The sequence below is a fragment of the Nicotiana attenuata genome, chromosome 5, assembly GCF_001879085.1.
Source record: "Nicotiana attenuata strain UT chromosome 5, NIATTr2, whole genome shotgun sequence".
In the NCBI taxonomy this organism is placed as follows: domain Eukaryota; kingdom Viridiplantae; phylum Streptophyta; class Magnoliopsida; order Solanales; family Solanaceae; genus Nicotiana; species Nicotiana attenuata.
Window position 1 is genome coordinate 11,987,379 of NC_031993.1, and position 17,213 is coordinate 12,004,591.

The window sequence follows — 17,213 nt, forward strand, 5'->3', positions numbered from 1 at the left end:
GGTCATTCGAGGTTAAAAAAGGTAAGGGGGTTTATGGTCGTTGATCAAAATGATCAACGGCCTGGATCAATGATAAGAAACAGGCGGATTTTAAAATTGGGTCGGGGCCGGGTAAAAATGAAATTGGGCTGATTTAATTGGGGTAGAATTGGGTCAATTTAAGGGCTACAATTGAAATGAAAAATAGGCTGTAATTGAAACAAATGGGGCTAAATGTTAAATAGCCAGTTTTTCCTTTTTTATTTTATAAAAATAGTAAAAACGATTTTAAAAGCAAATTAAAAGTACTGAACCAATTAATAATAAAAAAAATTAATTAAAAAATACTGGAACTAACTTTATAATTATAAAATACTATTAATCGTAAAAATAGGCTATAATTACAATTATATGCAATTTAGTTTTAAAATACCAAATAAATTTGTAAAAATATGCAAAAATCCCCTTAATCATATTTTGGTGTAAATATGAGAATAAAATAAGTTATTCACAAAAATGATAATTTTGGGAATAATTATTGGGTTTTGCACTGCTAAAATAGGCAATAAATTGATTTTGAAGATCCTTAAAAATTTGGGAAAAATACCAAAATACTTGGGCATGCTTATATATGCACATATATATTATGTTAAAAGTATTTTGAGTATAAAAAAATACTTAGAGAAAAATTAGGTATCAACAGGTGCCCCTCTTTACCCGGGAAGGATGAAAGAGTTGTCGGGTAAAGATATGATGGCCAATTTGACCGAAAAGTCAATTTGTAAAGAATTTTGACCGAGCTATGGCTCTTGAACTGCCTACATATCCCTGGTCTTACAGGAATCGGGTCATATGTAGTTCAGGATCCATCGGCGAAATATGCTGATAGAGTTATTGAAACGAACGAACGCGACGCCTAAAAGTTGAGGAGTATAATTGAAGTCTGATAGACTGCGAGAACCGGAGCGGGATCGCTCCTGCTGAGACGGCCGTTTGCTAGCCGGTGTACCTGCAAGTGGCAATACAGCATAGGTTGTACAAAAATTTAAACGTGATGCAAGTTGCCATTGGACCATGAATGTTGTCTTTGGACAATTAGGATGACGTCCTCGGACCATGACGTCCTGGGCCATGAGGCGCGTAATAAAGGATTCGCAGGCTATGGGATGATGTTCTCGGTCTATGAGAATGATGCCTCCGAACTATGATGCCTTTGAATAGGTTGGCGATCTTTCAGCCCATGAAATGCAGAAGGTGGCGATATTTCATCCAATGCAAGACGTAAATAAAAAGTGGCGATATTTCAGCCATGCAAAAAATTTAAATGCGGGCGACGATATTTCAAGCCGTGCGAGAAAATAAAGTGGTGATATTTCAGCCATGCAGGATGGAGACAGAGCTTAGTCTTGGAAGGCAGAAAAGTAGCCTTATGCAATGCAGATGGACACAATGCTTAGTCTCGAAAGGCAGAAAAGTAGCCTTATGCAAAATGCAGGTGGAGGTAGAGCTTAACCTCGGAAGGCAGAAAAGTAGCCTTATGCGAAAAATGCGGGATGGAGACAGAGCTTAGTCTCGGAAGGCAGAAATGTAGCCTTATGCAAAAATGCAGATGGAGGTAGGGCTTAACCTCGGAAGGCAGAAAAGTAGCCTTATGCAATGCAAAAATGCAGGATGGAGACAGAGCTTAGTCTCGGAAGCCAGAAAAGTAGCCTTATGCAAAAAATGCAGATGGAGGTAGAGCCTAACCTCGGAAGGCAGAAAAGTAGCCTTATGCAATGCAAAAATGCAGGATGGAGACAGAGCTTAGTCTCAGAAGGCAGAAAAGTAGCCTTATGCAAATGCAAATAGAGGTAGAGCTTAACCTCGGAAGGCAGAAAAGTAGCCTTATGCAAAATGCAGAAAAGTAAAAAGGGCGAACAGTAGTAAAATCTCTTAGCTGATAGCTGATAGCTGATTGCGGTATCGTGACTGCTGGGGATATCGTGTTTGGGTAGCAATTGTAGACAGACGATGATTCGGGGAGCTGCATTCTTGAAAGTATGAGCGTATAAACGCGTTCGTCAGTTTGCGACTTGGTTACCTGCACCCAAAGAAAGGTCGTGAGTTCTGTAAAGGGGGAAGGTTAGTTCGTACTTCCGTGGACTTTGCTTATTCTTCTTGTCTCCATTTTGGCGATACTGTGCGTATCTTTGGGGTAGCATTGATAAACAATTTTGATAATAGACAATGCATGATTTAGTAAAAATATAACATAAATACATAATTGAAAATAATAGTTTTTTTTCTTTTTTAGATGAACCGACGACTGCGACGCGATTCAAGACTTTGCAACCTCTTTCGCTCCGAAATTTTGAGGGTCCTCCTCAAAATTCTGCCCCAGTTTCCGATAGCGGGGGGAAATGGAAATTTTATTGAATTGTGACCGAACCCATAGGGCTGCCTACGTATCCCCCTCTTAAACGGGAATCAGGTCAGGCGTAGTTCAAATTACATCATAAAGAAAAAGCATATGATTACACATAGTATCGTTTTACTGCGTCTGAATTGATTGGCTTTGGCCAAACTTCTCCATCCATCTATGCGAGTATAAGGGCTCCTTCTGTTAGGACCCGGTGAACCATGTACAGACCTTGCCAATTGGAAGAGAATTTCCCCTTGGCTTCATCTTGATGTGGAAATATTTTCTTCAGCACCAGCTGCCTGGCGTAAACTTCCTCGGCTTGTCTCTTTTGTTGAAAGCTCTGGACATTCTGTTCTGATACAATTGACCATGGCAGACTGCATTCATTCTTTTCCCATCTATAAGCGCTAACTGCTCGTAGCGACCTTTTACCCATTCTGCGTCATCCAACTCTGCTTCTTGTATGATCCTCAGTGAGGGAACTTCCACCTCGGCGGGAATGACTGCCTCTGTACCATAAACCAGCATATAGGGAGTTGCCCCAGTTGATGTGCGAACTGTGGTTCGGTATCCCAGTAAGGCGAACGATAGCTTCTCATGCCACTGCTTATGCTTTTCTATCATTTTCCTCAGTATCTTCTTGATGTTTTTGTTGGCCGCCTCTACAGCATCGTTCATCTGAGGTCTGTAGGCTGTAGAGTTCCCGTGTTTGATCTTGAAGGTTTCACACATCGCTTTCATCAGGTCACTGTTGAGGTTGGAACCGTTGTCGGTAATTATTGACTCTGGGATGCCGAACCGACAAACAATACGGTCGCGGACAAAGTCTGCCACAACCTTCTTAGTTACCGCCTTGTATGATGCTGCTTCGACTCATTTGATAAAATAGTCAATTGCCACCAAGATGAACCTGTGCCCGTTTGATGTGGCAAGCTCGATACGTCCGATGACGTCCATTCCCCAAGCGGCGAATGGTCATAGCGAGCTTGTTGTAGTAAGCTCGTTTGGAGGCACCGCGATGGCACTTTCGGACATACTGAATGCAGTCTGTTTCTATAGTCATCCAAAAATATCCTGACCGGAGTATCTTCTTTGCTAAGACAAAACCATTCATGTGCGGCTCGCAGGTCCCTGCGTGCACTTCGTCTAATAACCTGGATGCTTCTTTTGCTTCAACACACCTCAGTATTCCCAAATCGGGAATCCTCCTATACAGGATTCCTCCACTGTGAAAGAAGTTGTTAGATAACCTTCGAAGTGTGCACTTCTGAGTAGCGTTTGCAAGTTCTGGATATTCCTTGATGTCATGGAACCATGGTTTTCCGTCTGCTTCTCCCTCGACATGAGCACAATAAGCTGGCTGATCATAAATCTTTACCGGGGTGAGATCAATAAAATTCTTATCTGGATGTTGGATCATGGATGATAGAGTAGCCAATGCATCAGCGAACTCATTCTGCACTCTGGGGACGTGCTGAAACTCTGTTTTTGTAAATCTCTTCCTCAACTCCTGTATGTGATGCAGATAAGGAAGTATTTTAGAGTTCTTGGTTTCCCACTCTTCTCAAACCTGATGTATGAGCAAGTCTGAATCTCCGATTACCGGCAATTCCTGAACATTCATGTCAATGGCCATCTTGAGCCCTAATATGCAGGCTTCGTATTCGGCCATATTATTGGTGCATGGGAACCTGAGTTTGGCGGATACCGGGTAGTGTTGGCCGGTTTCTGATACTAGGACCGCTCCTATGCCAACTCCTTTGAAATTTACTGCTCCGTCAAAAAACATTCTCCAACCGTTATAGGATTCTGCAATATCTTCTCCTATGAAAGTTACCTCTTCGTCAGGAAAATACATCTTTAGAGGCTTGTATTCTCCACCCACGGGATTCTTACCGTGATGATCTGCCAAAGCTTGTCCTTTGACCGCCTTCTGAGTTACGTAAACAATGTCAAATTCGCTTAGCAGGATTTGCCACTTAGCTAGCTTGCCAGTGGGCATGGGTTTCTGAAAGATATACTTCAGCGGGTCCATTCTTGATATGAGATAAGTAGTATAGGCACAGAAATAATGCCTCAATTTTTGAGCTACCCAAGTCAGAGCATAATAAATGCACTCTAATAGGGAATACCGAGCCTCGTACGGGGTGAACTTCTTGCTGAGATAGTAGATCGCCTGCTCCTTCTTCCCCGTTTTATCATGTTGTCCCAGAACACAACCAAATGCCCCATCCAATACTGCAAGGTAAAGCAATAGCGGCCTACCTAGTTCGGGCGGAACCAAAACTGGCGGCGTTGACATGTATTCTTTGATTCTGTCAAAGGCTTTCTGACAATAATCAGTCCATTTAGTAGCAGCGTCCTTCTTTAACATTTTAAAGATGGGTTCACAACTGACAGTGGACTGAGCTATGAACCGGCTGATGTAGTTGAGTCTCCCTAGGAAACTCATCACGTCCTTCTTGTTCTTTGGCGGTGGTAACTCTTGAATGGCTTTAACCTTTGATGGATCCAGTTCTATCCCTCGGTGACTCACAATGAATTCGAGTAGCTTTTCGGCATGAACCCCGAATGCATACTTGGCGGAATTCAGTTTCAGATTGTACCTTCTCAGTCTGTTGAAGAACTTCCTCAGATCTTCCATGTGGTCAGTGGCTTTCTTGGATTTGATGATGACATCGTCTACATACACCTCGATTTCCTTATGTATCATGTCATGGAAAATAGTAGTCTTGGCCCTCATGTAGGTGGCCCCTGCATTCTTCAACCCAAATTGCATCATTTGTAACCATACATTCCCACGGTGTGATGAAAGCCGTTTTCTCCGCATCTTCCTCATCCATCCATATCTGATGATACCCACAAAACCATCGACAAATGACTGCAGCTCATGCTTGGCGCAGTTGTCAATTAAAATGTGTATGTTTGGCAAGGAGAAGTCGTCTTTGGGACTGGCCCGGTTGAGATCCCAGTAGTCGACGCAGACTCTAACCTTCCCATCTTTCTTCGGCACCGGCACAATGTTGGCTAACCATGTCGGATACTCCACTACCCTGAGAACCTTGGCTTTGACTTGTTTGGTGACTTCTTCCTTGATTTTCAGACTCATGTCAGGTTTGAATTTCCTGAGCTTCTGCTTTACCGGCGGACATGTAGGATCTGTTGGCAGTTTGTGAGCCACAATTGATGTGTTGAGACCAGTCATATCATCATATGACCAGGCGAATATGTCCACATATTCCCTTAGAAATTCCGTGTACTCTTTCTTTTCCGATGGTGACAGGTGAACACTGAGGCGCGTTTCCTTGACATTTTCCGTATTCCCCAAGTTGACAGCCTCAGTTTCGTCCAAGTTAGACTTAGGCCTATTCTCAAAATTCTCAACTTCTTTAACGACCTCTTCTGGTATATCATCCTCTTCTAAGTCTATGTCCGTTTGTTGCGTTGTCTCGTTGCAAGTCACAATCATTGGTTCATCATCAAGATAAGTAATAGTAATGCTGTGTAAATAAAGTAAATGATAAAGAAAATAATAAGAGCGAGATATATACAAGAAACTAAAATGCTTTGATTAAACTTCATAATTGTTTTGAACATCGGAGCTCTTTTCAAAATTAAAGAAAATACGAAAAGAAAATCAGCTAGTAAAAAGTAAAATGTGATGCATGGTGCTTTGTTTAGCCTTACTACCCCAAAGCTTTCGGGGCCTTAGTGGTTCTGATGGACCAATTATTGAGGCGTGTTCCTCAGCTCACAGCTTGTATGGAAGGGCCTTTCTCCCCTTCCTCCTCGAAAATAGCACAACAGTCCATATCATCGTCTTCCAGAAACAGATTCTTCATTGCTTCCAACGCTTCCTCTTCTTCTGACCCATATATAGTATCTACCGGTTGGAAAGTCTACTCCAGATGAGGTATCAGATGCTCTAATGGATAGTAGGGACCGCGCCATGGTGGCGACCAGTGGTTGAACTGTTCTCAAGTGTATTCATACCCCAAACCAAAAGTAGTACCATGTTTCTTCAGCTTGATGGATTTGGCGATACCCTGGAGGTTTTTGCCAAGTCCCTTTCCAGGCTCATATCCGCACCAATTCAGGATACTCTCGATCTTGTTATCCCACCATTTATCTTTGTCCACCGCGTTGACCCGCTCAATGTGATGGTAGGTTTCTCCGCCTATTCTCCTTCATCCTCCAATCATCGGGATGGTCTGGCGACTATATATGGGGTTGCTACCATCACCATGAATAATCACCTCTTGGTGATTCCATTCGAACTTCACTGCCTGGTGCAGGGTTGAGGCTACAGCTCCGGCAGCGTGAATCCAAGGCCGTCCCAACAGCAAGTTGTAGGATGCTGGGACGTCTATCACTTGAAAGTCGACGTCGAACCAAGTTGGTCCCATTTGCAGACATAAACTGATCTCCCCAATAGTGGACCTTTGGGACCCATCTAAAGCTTTAACATTGATGGCCCCATCTTTGATCTCACGCAGGCTTTTCCCTAATGTTCTGAGAGTTATCAGCGGACAGATGTTGAGGCTGGATCCTCCGTCGATCAGAACTCTAGTAATGAAATAATCCTTGCATTGCATAGTGATGTGCAACGCCTTGTTGTGGCTCAGCCCTTCTGGTGGAAACTCATCCTCGTAGAAAGTGATTTTATGGCTTCCACTACTTGCCCTACCATGTTCGCCATTTCCCCTCCAGTTATGTTGTTGGGCACGTATGCCTCGCTCAGCACCTTCAACAGGGCATTCTTATGTGCGTCGGAGCTTTGTAGCAGAGCTAAGATGGAGATCTGGGCTGGCGTCTTGTTCAGCTGTTCGATGATCGAATACTCTTTCGCCTGTATCTTTCTCCAGAGGTCATCATAGTTTCAGTGACAATTGGTCGTCCAGAGGTTTGCTTACTGGACTCAGCTAGATGTTCTGGAGTGTAAACCCTGCCGGTTCTGGTCATACCTTGTGCTGCAATGGCTTCCCCAGTTTTGGTTTTCCCTTTCCTTTTTGCTTCAACCGTGTAATCTCAAGGAATGGCATTTGTATTGAATGGTGTTATAGCTGACATAGCTACTGGAATAGGTATCCTTGCTTTGGAAGGTAATATGGCCACTTCAAATGCTGCTGGTGCTTTTGGGGATCCGAACTCGACCTCAATTGGTCCTGGTGCCTTTGTGGAAGAAGGCGCTTCGAACTCAAGGGGTATAGACATGTTCACCTCATCATCATTTGAAGGCTAGATTTGGACAACAATCGGGTTAAGCGTGACTGTTGGTTTCTTTGGCTCGTCACCTTCAGCAATCAATCCAATCGATCATTTGGGGTCCCAATCATCTTCTATCTCGATCATGTGAACGCCTCCACCCTTGTGGTTAGGCAGAGAGTTGTTGCGAACATTAGGAGCGGTCTCCTTTGCTACGATGATCTTATTGTCAATCAAGGCTTGGATCTTATTCTTCAGTGAACGACATTCGTCGATGGTATGCCCCTTCATGCCGGAATGGTATGCACAGGTTTTTTTGGGTTGATCCATTGGGAAGGATTTTCTGGAGTTATGGCAGGGATAGGGGTGACATAACCAGTAGCTTTAAGTTTTTCATACAGCTTGTGAATTGTTTCGGCGATGGCTGTGTATTATTTGGGAGGTCTGCGGTCGAAATTTGGTCTAGGTCTAGGGAAGTTTTGGAGAGCGGGAGGTGATTGATAGTGAGAGGGTTGAGCATTATAAGCTTAGTAGACAGGTGCGGGTTGAGAGTATCTAGGTGAAGTAGGCTGATATGTGGGAGGTGGAGGTGCAGATGGTTAGTAGGTGGGTGGTGAAATTTGGTAGGAGGGTGAGGGTGTTTGGTAAGTTGGGGTAAGCTGATATGTAAGTGGAGGTAATGGGTATGTTTGGTATTTTATCGGGGATTTTGTCCTCTGTGCAACCATCACGGCATTCACATCCTTTTTCTTGGACGTGCCACCAGACTGTAAAGCCTTGTTGGTAGCCTGCAACGCTTCAAGGTTGGTGATCGTACCAGTTTTAATACCTTCCTCGATTCTCTCCCCCAGCTTGATGATGTCGGAGAATTTCTGGCCCTCGATCAGCATCAACCTCTCATAATATTGTGGGTCCTTGGCCCGAACGAAAAATCTGTTCATCTGTTCTTCTTCTAAGGCCGGCCTGACCTTAGCAGCCTCCGATCTCTAACGAGTAGCGTACTCGCGGAATGTCTCTATAGGTTTCTTCTTCAAATTCTGAATGTAGAATACGTCTGGTGCATTCTCTGTATTGAATCTGAACTTGTCCATGAAATCAGACGCCATACCTGCCCAGCTTGTCCACTTCTTAGGGTCTTGGCTGACGTACCAAGATAAAGCATCCCCTTTCAGACTTCTCATAAAGAGTTTCATACGGATATTTTCATCCCTTCCGAATCCGACCAGCTTGTCGCAGTATGTCCTCAAATGGACTCTGGGATCCCCTGTGCCATCAAACATTTCGAACTTGGGAGGTTTGTACCCCTCAGGAAGTTCGACATCTGGCTGAATGCAAAGGTCCTCATAATTCAGCCCCTCAATACCTTTGTTTCCTTCGACACCCTAGACTCGTAGTCAGCTTCTTGAGTTCTGCGGCCAGGTTCCTGATAAGAGAGTCTTTGTCATCAGACTTAGGTGCACTTGAGATTGGTTGAGTATAGTGGGGTACGGTCTCCACATAGATGGGAGTGTTGTGGAGATGATCATTTATGGTGTTTGTCGGTTCAGGGATAAGCAATGGAGTGTTGTTGGAAGTGTGGCATGTGTTGCAATGTTGAGTATGGGTGGGCTGTTTCTACGGTTATGGGGTGTTCTGTGGAGGTGCAGGATTTTGGGTGTTGGGAAAATTGATATCGGGAGCGGTGAGAGAAAATGACAAGTTCGCCAAGTTCCGAACTTGGTCCAATTCTTCCTGAAACTTTAGTAACTTTTGTTTGATCTGGGAAGCAGTCTCCTTGGCAACTGGGGTACCCTGATGAATCTCTACCCTTTCAATTTCCTTTCTTGCGCTGGAATCTCCCATTCTTCCTTTGTTCTTGTTTCAGATAGGACTCGGATGAGGAGGAGGTGGAGGGCCCTTGGATCTTGTGGAGTATGATAATGTTTCCAGCGTGCACGAACTAACCTTTGGGAAGGGGAATAAAAATAAAAGAAAAACAAAAGGTAACAAGTTAGTGCGGATCATGAGGAGAAAAACACTGCAGTATTAAACACAGGATGCAAGAATATAAATCGTGTCCTAATTGGGGCGCCTCGTTGTGCCCAAGGTAGGCCTAGCGACAAGTTAATTCGGAGAACTTATAATGCTAAATGCCTCATTTTATTGATAAAAGTAAGACGAATCCCCAAAGCGACGCTAAATAACAGAAAGTAAAATGTCATTAATGGCCATTGGCCTTATTACATTGAAAGTAAAAGAAAAGACTCCTAACTACTTGGTCCCAGAAGGACCTTCTTCAGGCTGAATGTTCTCGTTGATCAGATCCTCCAACTCGCGCAGATTTTCTAGTAAGAATGCCTTTGCCATGCGTCTGCCTTCGTTTCTCTCGGCATTCTGGTAGTCGGTGAATCTCTTTCTCACTTTTCCTTCCAATTCCAGCAGACTGTACTCCAGATACTCCAGCTTCTCGCTAGCCTTGGTGGCCCTCGCTTTCCATTCATTCATTTGGTCACTTGATGGGAGATTCCTCCACCAGGTAAGCAAGAGTGAGGGTACACTGGCCATACCGAAGTCGGGGACCTCGTGCCTTATTTTCTGCAAGACAAAGATGTTAGATCCTTACCCCCACCTGACTCGACTATTAGATATCAATAATTAGCATGGTAGCATTTAGTTCTCCAAATAAATGCATAGAACATGGTAGCGTCCGTTTGGGTTTCAAGGAAACCCAGTGGACTTTGGACAAGGTTATCTTAAAGATATGTGGACAACATAACTGACTCGGCTAGGTTTGACCATGATGCATGCACAGTTAAAGAGAGTAAGGTTTCTATGGGGTATTAGACCGGTACCCTTGAGCGGACAACTCAAGAGGAAAAGGCACAGAACCGTCGACTACACCATTGATCGACTGGTTTTACCGCAAATGCGCCTTTGCCAAATTTAGGGGTGATAATATCGGAGGGCGCAACCACTCGTTATAAGCGTTGCTATGGTATTTTGTTTGGCACGAGGGGAATATGATGTTGAAGATGTAATTACAAGAATGAAACAAGTTGTCACGTAATTGCATGTTCATAATGATTACAATAATTGCTCGTAATTACAACAGTATTGAAGGAAAGCGGTAAAAGAAAGCATTAAAGAAAGAAAAGACACGAAGAGCCAAGTCAATTTCGTAGTAGAGGAAATAAAGACAATAAGTAAATGCAATTAAAGAGACAATAAAGTCATAAGTAGCATGCAATGGTAAAAGCCTAAAGAATGTCCCCGGCGGAGTCGTCATGCTGTCACGCCCCCTTTTTTAGAGGCGAAATCGGGCTTGTGACATTTTAGAGGACAACTCGTTCCCTTTTGGGAATTGGGTTTTGGAATTGGAGAGTCACCACCTAATGATTATAGTGCATTAGGACACTTTTAAGGAGTGTTTGAGTTGAAAAAAAATCAGAGTTCGGGTAAGGGCTAGAAATTATCTCGAGGGGACGGTGTTAGGCACCCCTCAAGATCCACTAGTGTGGTCCCGGCCATGTTACAATTTTGACTTTAAGTACAAAGAACAAGTAAGAAAATAAGAGTTTCAAATATGAGGGATCATCACATTATGGCATCAAACAAATTAAAGTTTTGAAGAAAGAAAGAAAAGCTGGAGTTTTGAGGAAATAGTTTGAAATTTCTGAAAAGAAAAAAAAGTAATAAACAAGTAAAGGGAAGGTGTCCTAGGTTTACAAATAATATGGATCACATCAATGCAATACCCAGTAATCACTCCTTAAAGAGGGGCTACATGAGGTATTAGCGCACCGGTCATCATATCCATATCTACCCTTTCCCACCCCGTTAAGGTAGTAAAGCGCAGAACGGTATCGTTACTTATTGCATGCTACTACCCGTCCCAATCCTATCAGTCCCGGAGGCATTTAGGACTACTAATCCTAAAAAGGGGGAGGGAGTTTTGGGCTTTTCAGAGTTTAAAAGGTTAAAAGTCTAGGGCAACAGACAAAATATATAAGACAGTTATGGAAACACATAACAATTAAAAGGCTCAAATAAACCTCCTCAAGTCAGAAAAGCATAGAGTTTAGCATGTTTTACATGTACTGATTAGGTCTGAATTAAACTTAAATATTAAGGCAGGTTGGTTCATCACATATTTTCAGATAAGAAGTCCGAATTAGACCTGCTTGCTGATTGTAATTGTCAAAGACTGATGCAGTTATAGAATTTTATCCTAAAGCTTGCCTAGGTGTTAAAAAGAACCTATAGGCATGATATCTATTAATTTCGAAAACGAAGAGAGTAAACTGATTGCAGAAAAGATTTGTTAGTTATAAAAACATAAGTTCTGCAGGTGTGGAGACGTTATTGCTACTGATTTTAGACGAGTTGGCAATTCAAGTTAGTTAACAACTCCTATAGGCATGCTTTCTAAGTGTCACTGATTTTAAACACCGTTTTTTAAACACTGTTATTGCTTATGCAGAAATCCTATAGGCATATTATCTATATGTAGTTAATTATTCAAATCCTATATCAAGTTTGTCTAATGACGGATGCATATGCAAAAAATGCAGAAAATCCTATAGACATGGTATCTATATGAAAATGCAGAAAATCCTATAGACATGGTGTCTATATGAAAGTGAAGAAAATCCTATAGACATGGTATCTATATGAAAGTGCAGAATTTTAGAAAATATCAGAATTTTAGCAGCAATAATTCCTATAGGCATGGTCTCTAAGTGAGATGCAGAATTTTAGAAACAATAATTCCTATAGGCATGGTCTCTACCCCTTGCATGCATAGTTCCCCACCTTTTTTCACTAGCCGACCCCAAATGTTATTACAAAATTATAACAGACCGGAATTAATCAAAAATAAATAAAATACATCTGAAATCAGAATTCCAACCAAGGAGGGTCTAATTCAGACCCCTAGTTTGACATATGTAGTAAGCCAACTTCCAAGGATCCAGATTTCCAAAGTCTTCTCTTATTTGGGATGCGTCAAAGTTTCAAGGAGCTTCAAGAGCCCCAGGTAGTGCTTACACCCCAAATATCATTTCAGAATTATAGTAAAATGCAGTGTGGAAAAGCCAGCCCTCAAATGTCCAAGTTCAGAGGGAACTCAAGGTCCCAAGGCAAGGCTCATATGAGAGGGGCAGAACTTAAAGTCTAAGAGTAAGTGCAAGTGCAGGGGAGGGGAAATGATAAGCTGGTGGTCATGCCAAGCAATTTGAAGTGCTGGCACACCCCTGGCCAACTTGTCATTTTCAAATTGAGGAGTTATGACTTATTGAAAGCCAGGTTCAGGCCTGGATAGCCATTTAAAGGCTACCAGACATAAATTTTAACTCAGCATACATAGGGGGTAAGGATAAGGAATTATTAACAGAAACAGTAAACAAGGGAAGAGTGGGAAAAGGGCATGATCAGCAATGAAACATACTGACACACTCTTTAGTTGAGGTCAAATTTAGTTCATGGACAACAATTCATATTGCCATGCCCTGAATCCCCATTTATAAACACATAGAGGGAGTAGGGATCAAGCATTTGCAGGAAAATAAAGCAAACAATAGCATATGAACAAGTCAAACTCTGCAGGCAATAGGCATAGATATAAAGACTATAAGTAAACACATTAGGATTATTACTGAGAACTGAGTTAAGACATACCAGTAAAAGAGCAAGAGCAGGATGCAAAGACAAAGTAGTAACAGTATATTAGCCTTGGCTTTTAGCCGGCTAATAATAAGCAGGAGCAGAGAACAGCGGTAGAGCAAAAGAACAAGAGGGAATGCAGATTTTGAAAGTATTCAGTGATGTGTGTAAGTCAGAAGACTGTTGAGTATTCAGTTGTTGAATTGAAAGTGTGTTTGTGAAAGAGAGGGTCAGGTATTTATAGTTAAAAATAGGTAGAGAGTAAGGGAAGAATCATAGTAGTTGTGGAACTATGTATCAACTACAATCAATCAACATAAGCAATCCCTTTAATCAAGGGATTCAAATTCAAACGAGTAAAACAATTAAGGAAAAGGATTTGAGCAAAATATTTTCCTAGTAGTATAATAAAGGGTAAGTAAATAGAAGTTATTTAACGCAACAAACCAGTAGCACACGGTTTGTAAAAAAGGGAAAGGGAATCAATCAGTAAAACCAAAATTACATGCTTACTTGAATGAATCAGGTTGAGAAAAGGGTAAAGAAAAATTCACTTAAGGAAAATCCGGAACAATCAAGTAAACACCATCAAAGGGATTCAGAATCAATCAGTAGTTGGCAAAACATCTTGAAAGAAGAGTTCTCATATATAAAGTACACAAACATATGAATCAAGAAGAGACTGTCGAGTTATGTAAAAGAGAGAAGTTCAGAATCATAAAAGAGATACAAGTTCAGTTTGCAGAGTCATGGTGGTAGTGAGAGTTCAGGGTCCCAAAGTGGAACCCTAACTTGAACACCAAATCAAAATTGCTAAAGAAATCCCCAAATCCTAGGATTTCGAATCGAATCGGGCATAGAGATGAGAAGGCAAGTCATTGAAACGGACTCAAAGGTCTGCTTCAGAGCCTTATGAGAAGCAAAACAGATATGATACCAATTTTGAAACAACCAGGAAAGAAAACTGATTTAAAGCATGAAGAATATGTTTAAGAAAGGCTCGGAACTTAAACAAGTTCAGAAGAAAGAGGTGACACAAACTTAGGCAAAAGCAGATGAAACATGTTTAGCAAAAAACACGAACAGAGTCGAGTAAAGCAAACAAAAATCAAAGAACTCAACGGTAAAATACATATAGTAGAAGAGTAAAAAAAACATAACACGGATTAACATGTGAGCACATGTATGGTACAAAAGAAAAGTAGCAGAATAGTACATGCGTAGTAAAAGGAGTCACACGAGCATGATACAAACAAACACACATAAAGAAAAGAAGAAGGAGAATCAGAAAGATGTTTTGAAAACTTTCCAGAAAATCCTAAATCGAAGACAAACGATTTGAAAGGAAAATTTAGGGAAAACAGTTTAGCAACCCAGTAGAACACAAACCTACCATAGATCTAAGAAAATAAACAGAAAAACACCTCGAACAGCTTAGGGTAAGTGAGAAAGGCTTGGAAGAAGGTCCGATCTCAAATCGAAGAGGTTAGAAAAGGTAACGCTTTGGGTATGCCGGAACAGGCGAAGAAGCCATAGAACTGTAGATCTGAAAGGATCTGAGGGAGAGCCATCAAAGTCACACTTTAGCACTTCGAACAAACATGGTCTAATGGTGGAAGGGGGTGAGTACAGGCCATCCATGGCCAGAGAAGCCATGGATTCCAGTGGAGCGGTGGTGGAAGAGGGGTAGAAGGAGGCTAGGGTTCCGAAGAGTTTTGAGAGAGTTTGAGAGGTTTTGGGATTCAAAGGCGGCTGAGAGGTGAGAATGAGGGATTAGGGTAGGTCATTCGAGGTTAAAATAGGTAAGGGGGGTTTATTATCGTTGATCAAAATGATCAACGGCCTGGATCAATGATAAGAAACGGGCGGATTTTAAAATTGGGTCGGGGCCAGGTAAAAATGAAATTGGGCTGATTTAATTGGGGTAGAATTGGGTCAATTTAAGGGCTACAATTGAAATGAAAAATAGGCTGTAATTGAAACAAATGGGGCTAAATGTTAAATAGGCTGTACGTGCGATGGATTTTTCGCAGGTGCGGCGTCGCAAAAGTGACATTTTGACCACAGATGCGGTACCTCTGGGCAGAAAGTATAAGTTGTGGACTTCGCAAATTTTGGTTTATTTTCCACCATTTTTAGTCGGCTTTGGAGCTTTTAAGAGTGATTTTGAGGAGGAATCATATGATTACTATTGATGTGACGCAAATTCCAAGTGACGGGCGTATGGGCGTGCACCGTGAGAATTGCGGCCTGGATCATTCCATGGCACCGTTTAGTGGCCCTTTCTTGCTGATATCTGTGTTGTGATTATGTGACTAAGTTAATTAGTTATAAATCATGTTAATTATCATGTTAAGGCTTCACATTGATACTGTTGAGACCCGACAGGTCGTTTCTTGCTGTCATATCATTAGCTTCATTGATATTCTATACTCAGTCATATTCATGCATATTATATCATGTCTCAGTCTCGGTTATTGTTATTGGGCATATCATATCATTGTTTAAGGCTAGTATCATGACATTTTGAGCCCGTGTGTGTGAGACTGGAGAGTGATGACTGAGTGAGGCCGAAAGCATGATATTTAGTGATAGTTATGGGATCGAGCTGTACGCCGCAGCTGTTATGTTGATGATTATGATAGCGCTTGGGCTGCAAGAGCCCCTACCGAGTCTGTAACTACCCCTAGTGAGCGCAGTTGATTATATTCAGGGATGGATCTTCCCTTGGTATGGAGATGGATTTTCTCCATGAGGATGGCTGGCATGTTCCTCGATACTAGAGACCGATGGTCTGTGATGTGTATATATTCCTGAATGGATCTTCCCTGGGCCTTGTGAGACAAATACAGTACCGAGTGGTTGTGAGGTTGTTATCATTGTTATTATCTGGAGATGGAGCATTCCATACAGCATGTGCATTGACATATAGATGTAGGAGAGTCTCATTTCTTTACCATGTCATATCTGCTCTATTCCCTATTTTGAACTGTCTATTTAGCTGAAAGCATGCCTACGTTTCTGCACGTTATTTTTTTTTTATCTTTGAGGAGGTTGAGTTCGTCACTACCTATCAGTCCAAAGGTTGGACTTTTTACTTACTGAGTTGGTGTGCTCATGTTACCCTATGTACCTTGTGTGCAGATTCAGAAACTTTTGGATCAAGTGGCGGTTATTGATCGAGGCTTCTAACTTAGGAGATTATTTAGGCATCTGCACGGCGTTCGCAGGCCTTGATTCTCCACCTTGCTTTCCAGTTTTATTTCAGTTGCCCCCCTTAGACATTATAATAGACTATGTATTTTTCTTAGACGCTCATCCACTCAGTGACACCACGGTTTTGGGCTGGATTGTATCTATTCTTGGAATTTCTTATGTTTCAAATAGTTCTTTAACTGTTAAAAGCTTCCCTAAACGTTTTCAAACTTATTATTATTGTGTTGATAGTTGAGTTGAGGCTGGTCGAGTTTCACGATAGGCGCCATCATGACGGGTCGGGTTTTGGGTCATGACAAATAGGGAGACGTTTTTATAATTTGTGGGTATGATTAGCCCAAGAGCTGCTACTTGTAAAATAGCTCGACCTCATACCAAGATGAGAAGTTTTGTTCTCATAAGCATTGGTCTAGCAATTAATTGGAGGCGTTTGATTAATGATTCCGCTAGACCATTTTGAGTATGAACATGAGCAACTAGATGCTCAATTGTTATCCGAATTGATATACAATAATCATTAAAGGAATAAAGGCCCATGATGTAAATTCACCAGTATTATCAAGACGGAGTGTCTTAATTGCATAATAAGGAAACTTTTCTCTTAATCTTATTAGTTGAACCAATAACCTCGCAAAGGACAAATTGCGGGTTGATAACAAGCACACAAGTGACCATCTTGTAGATGCATCTATCAAAATAATATAACATCTTACTGGTTCACATTGAGGGTATATGGGCCCATATATATCACCCAGTATACGTTCTAAAAATG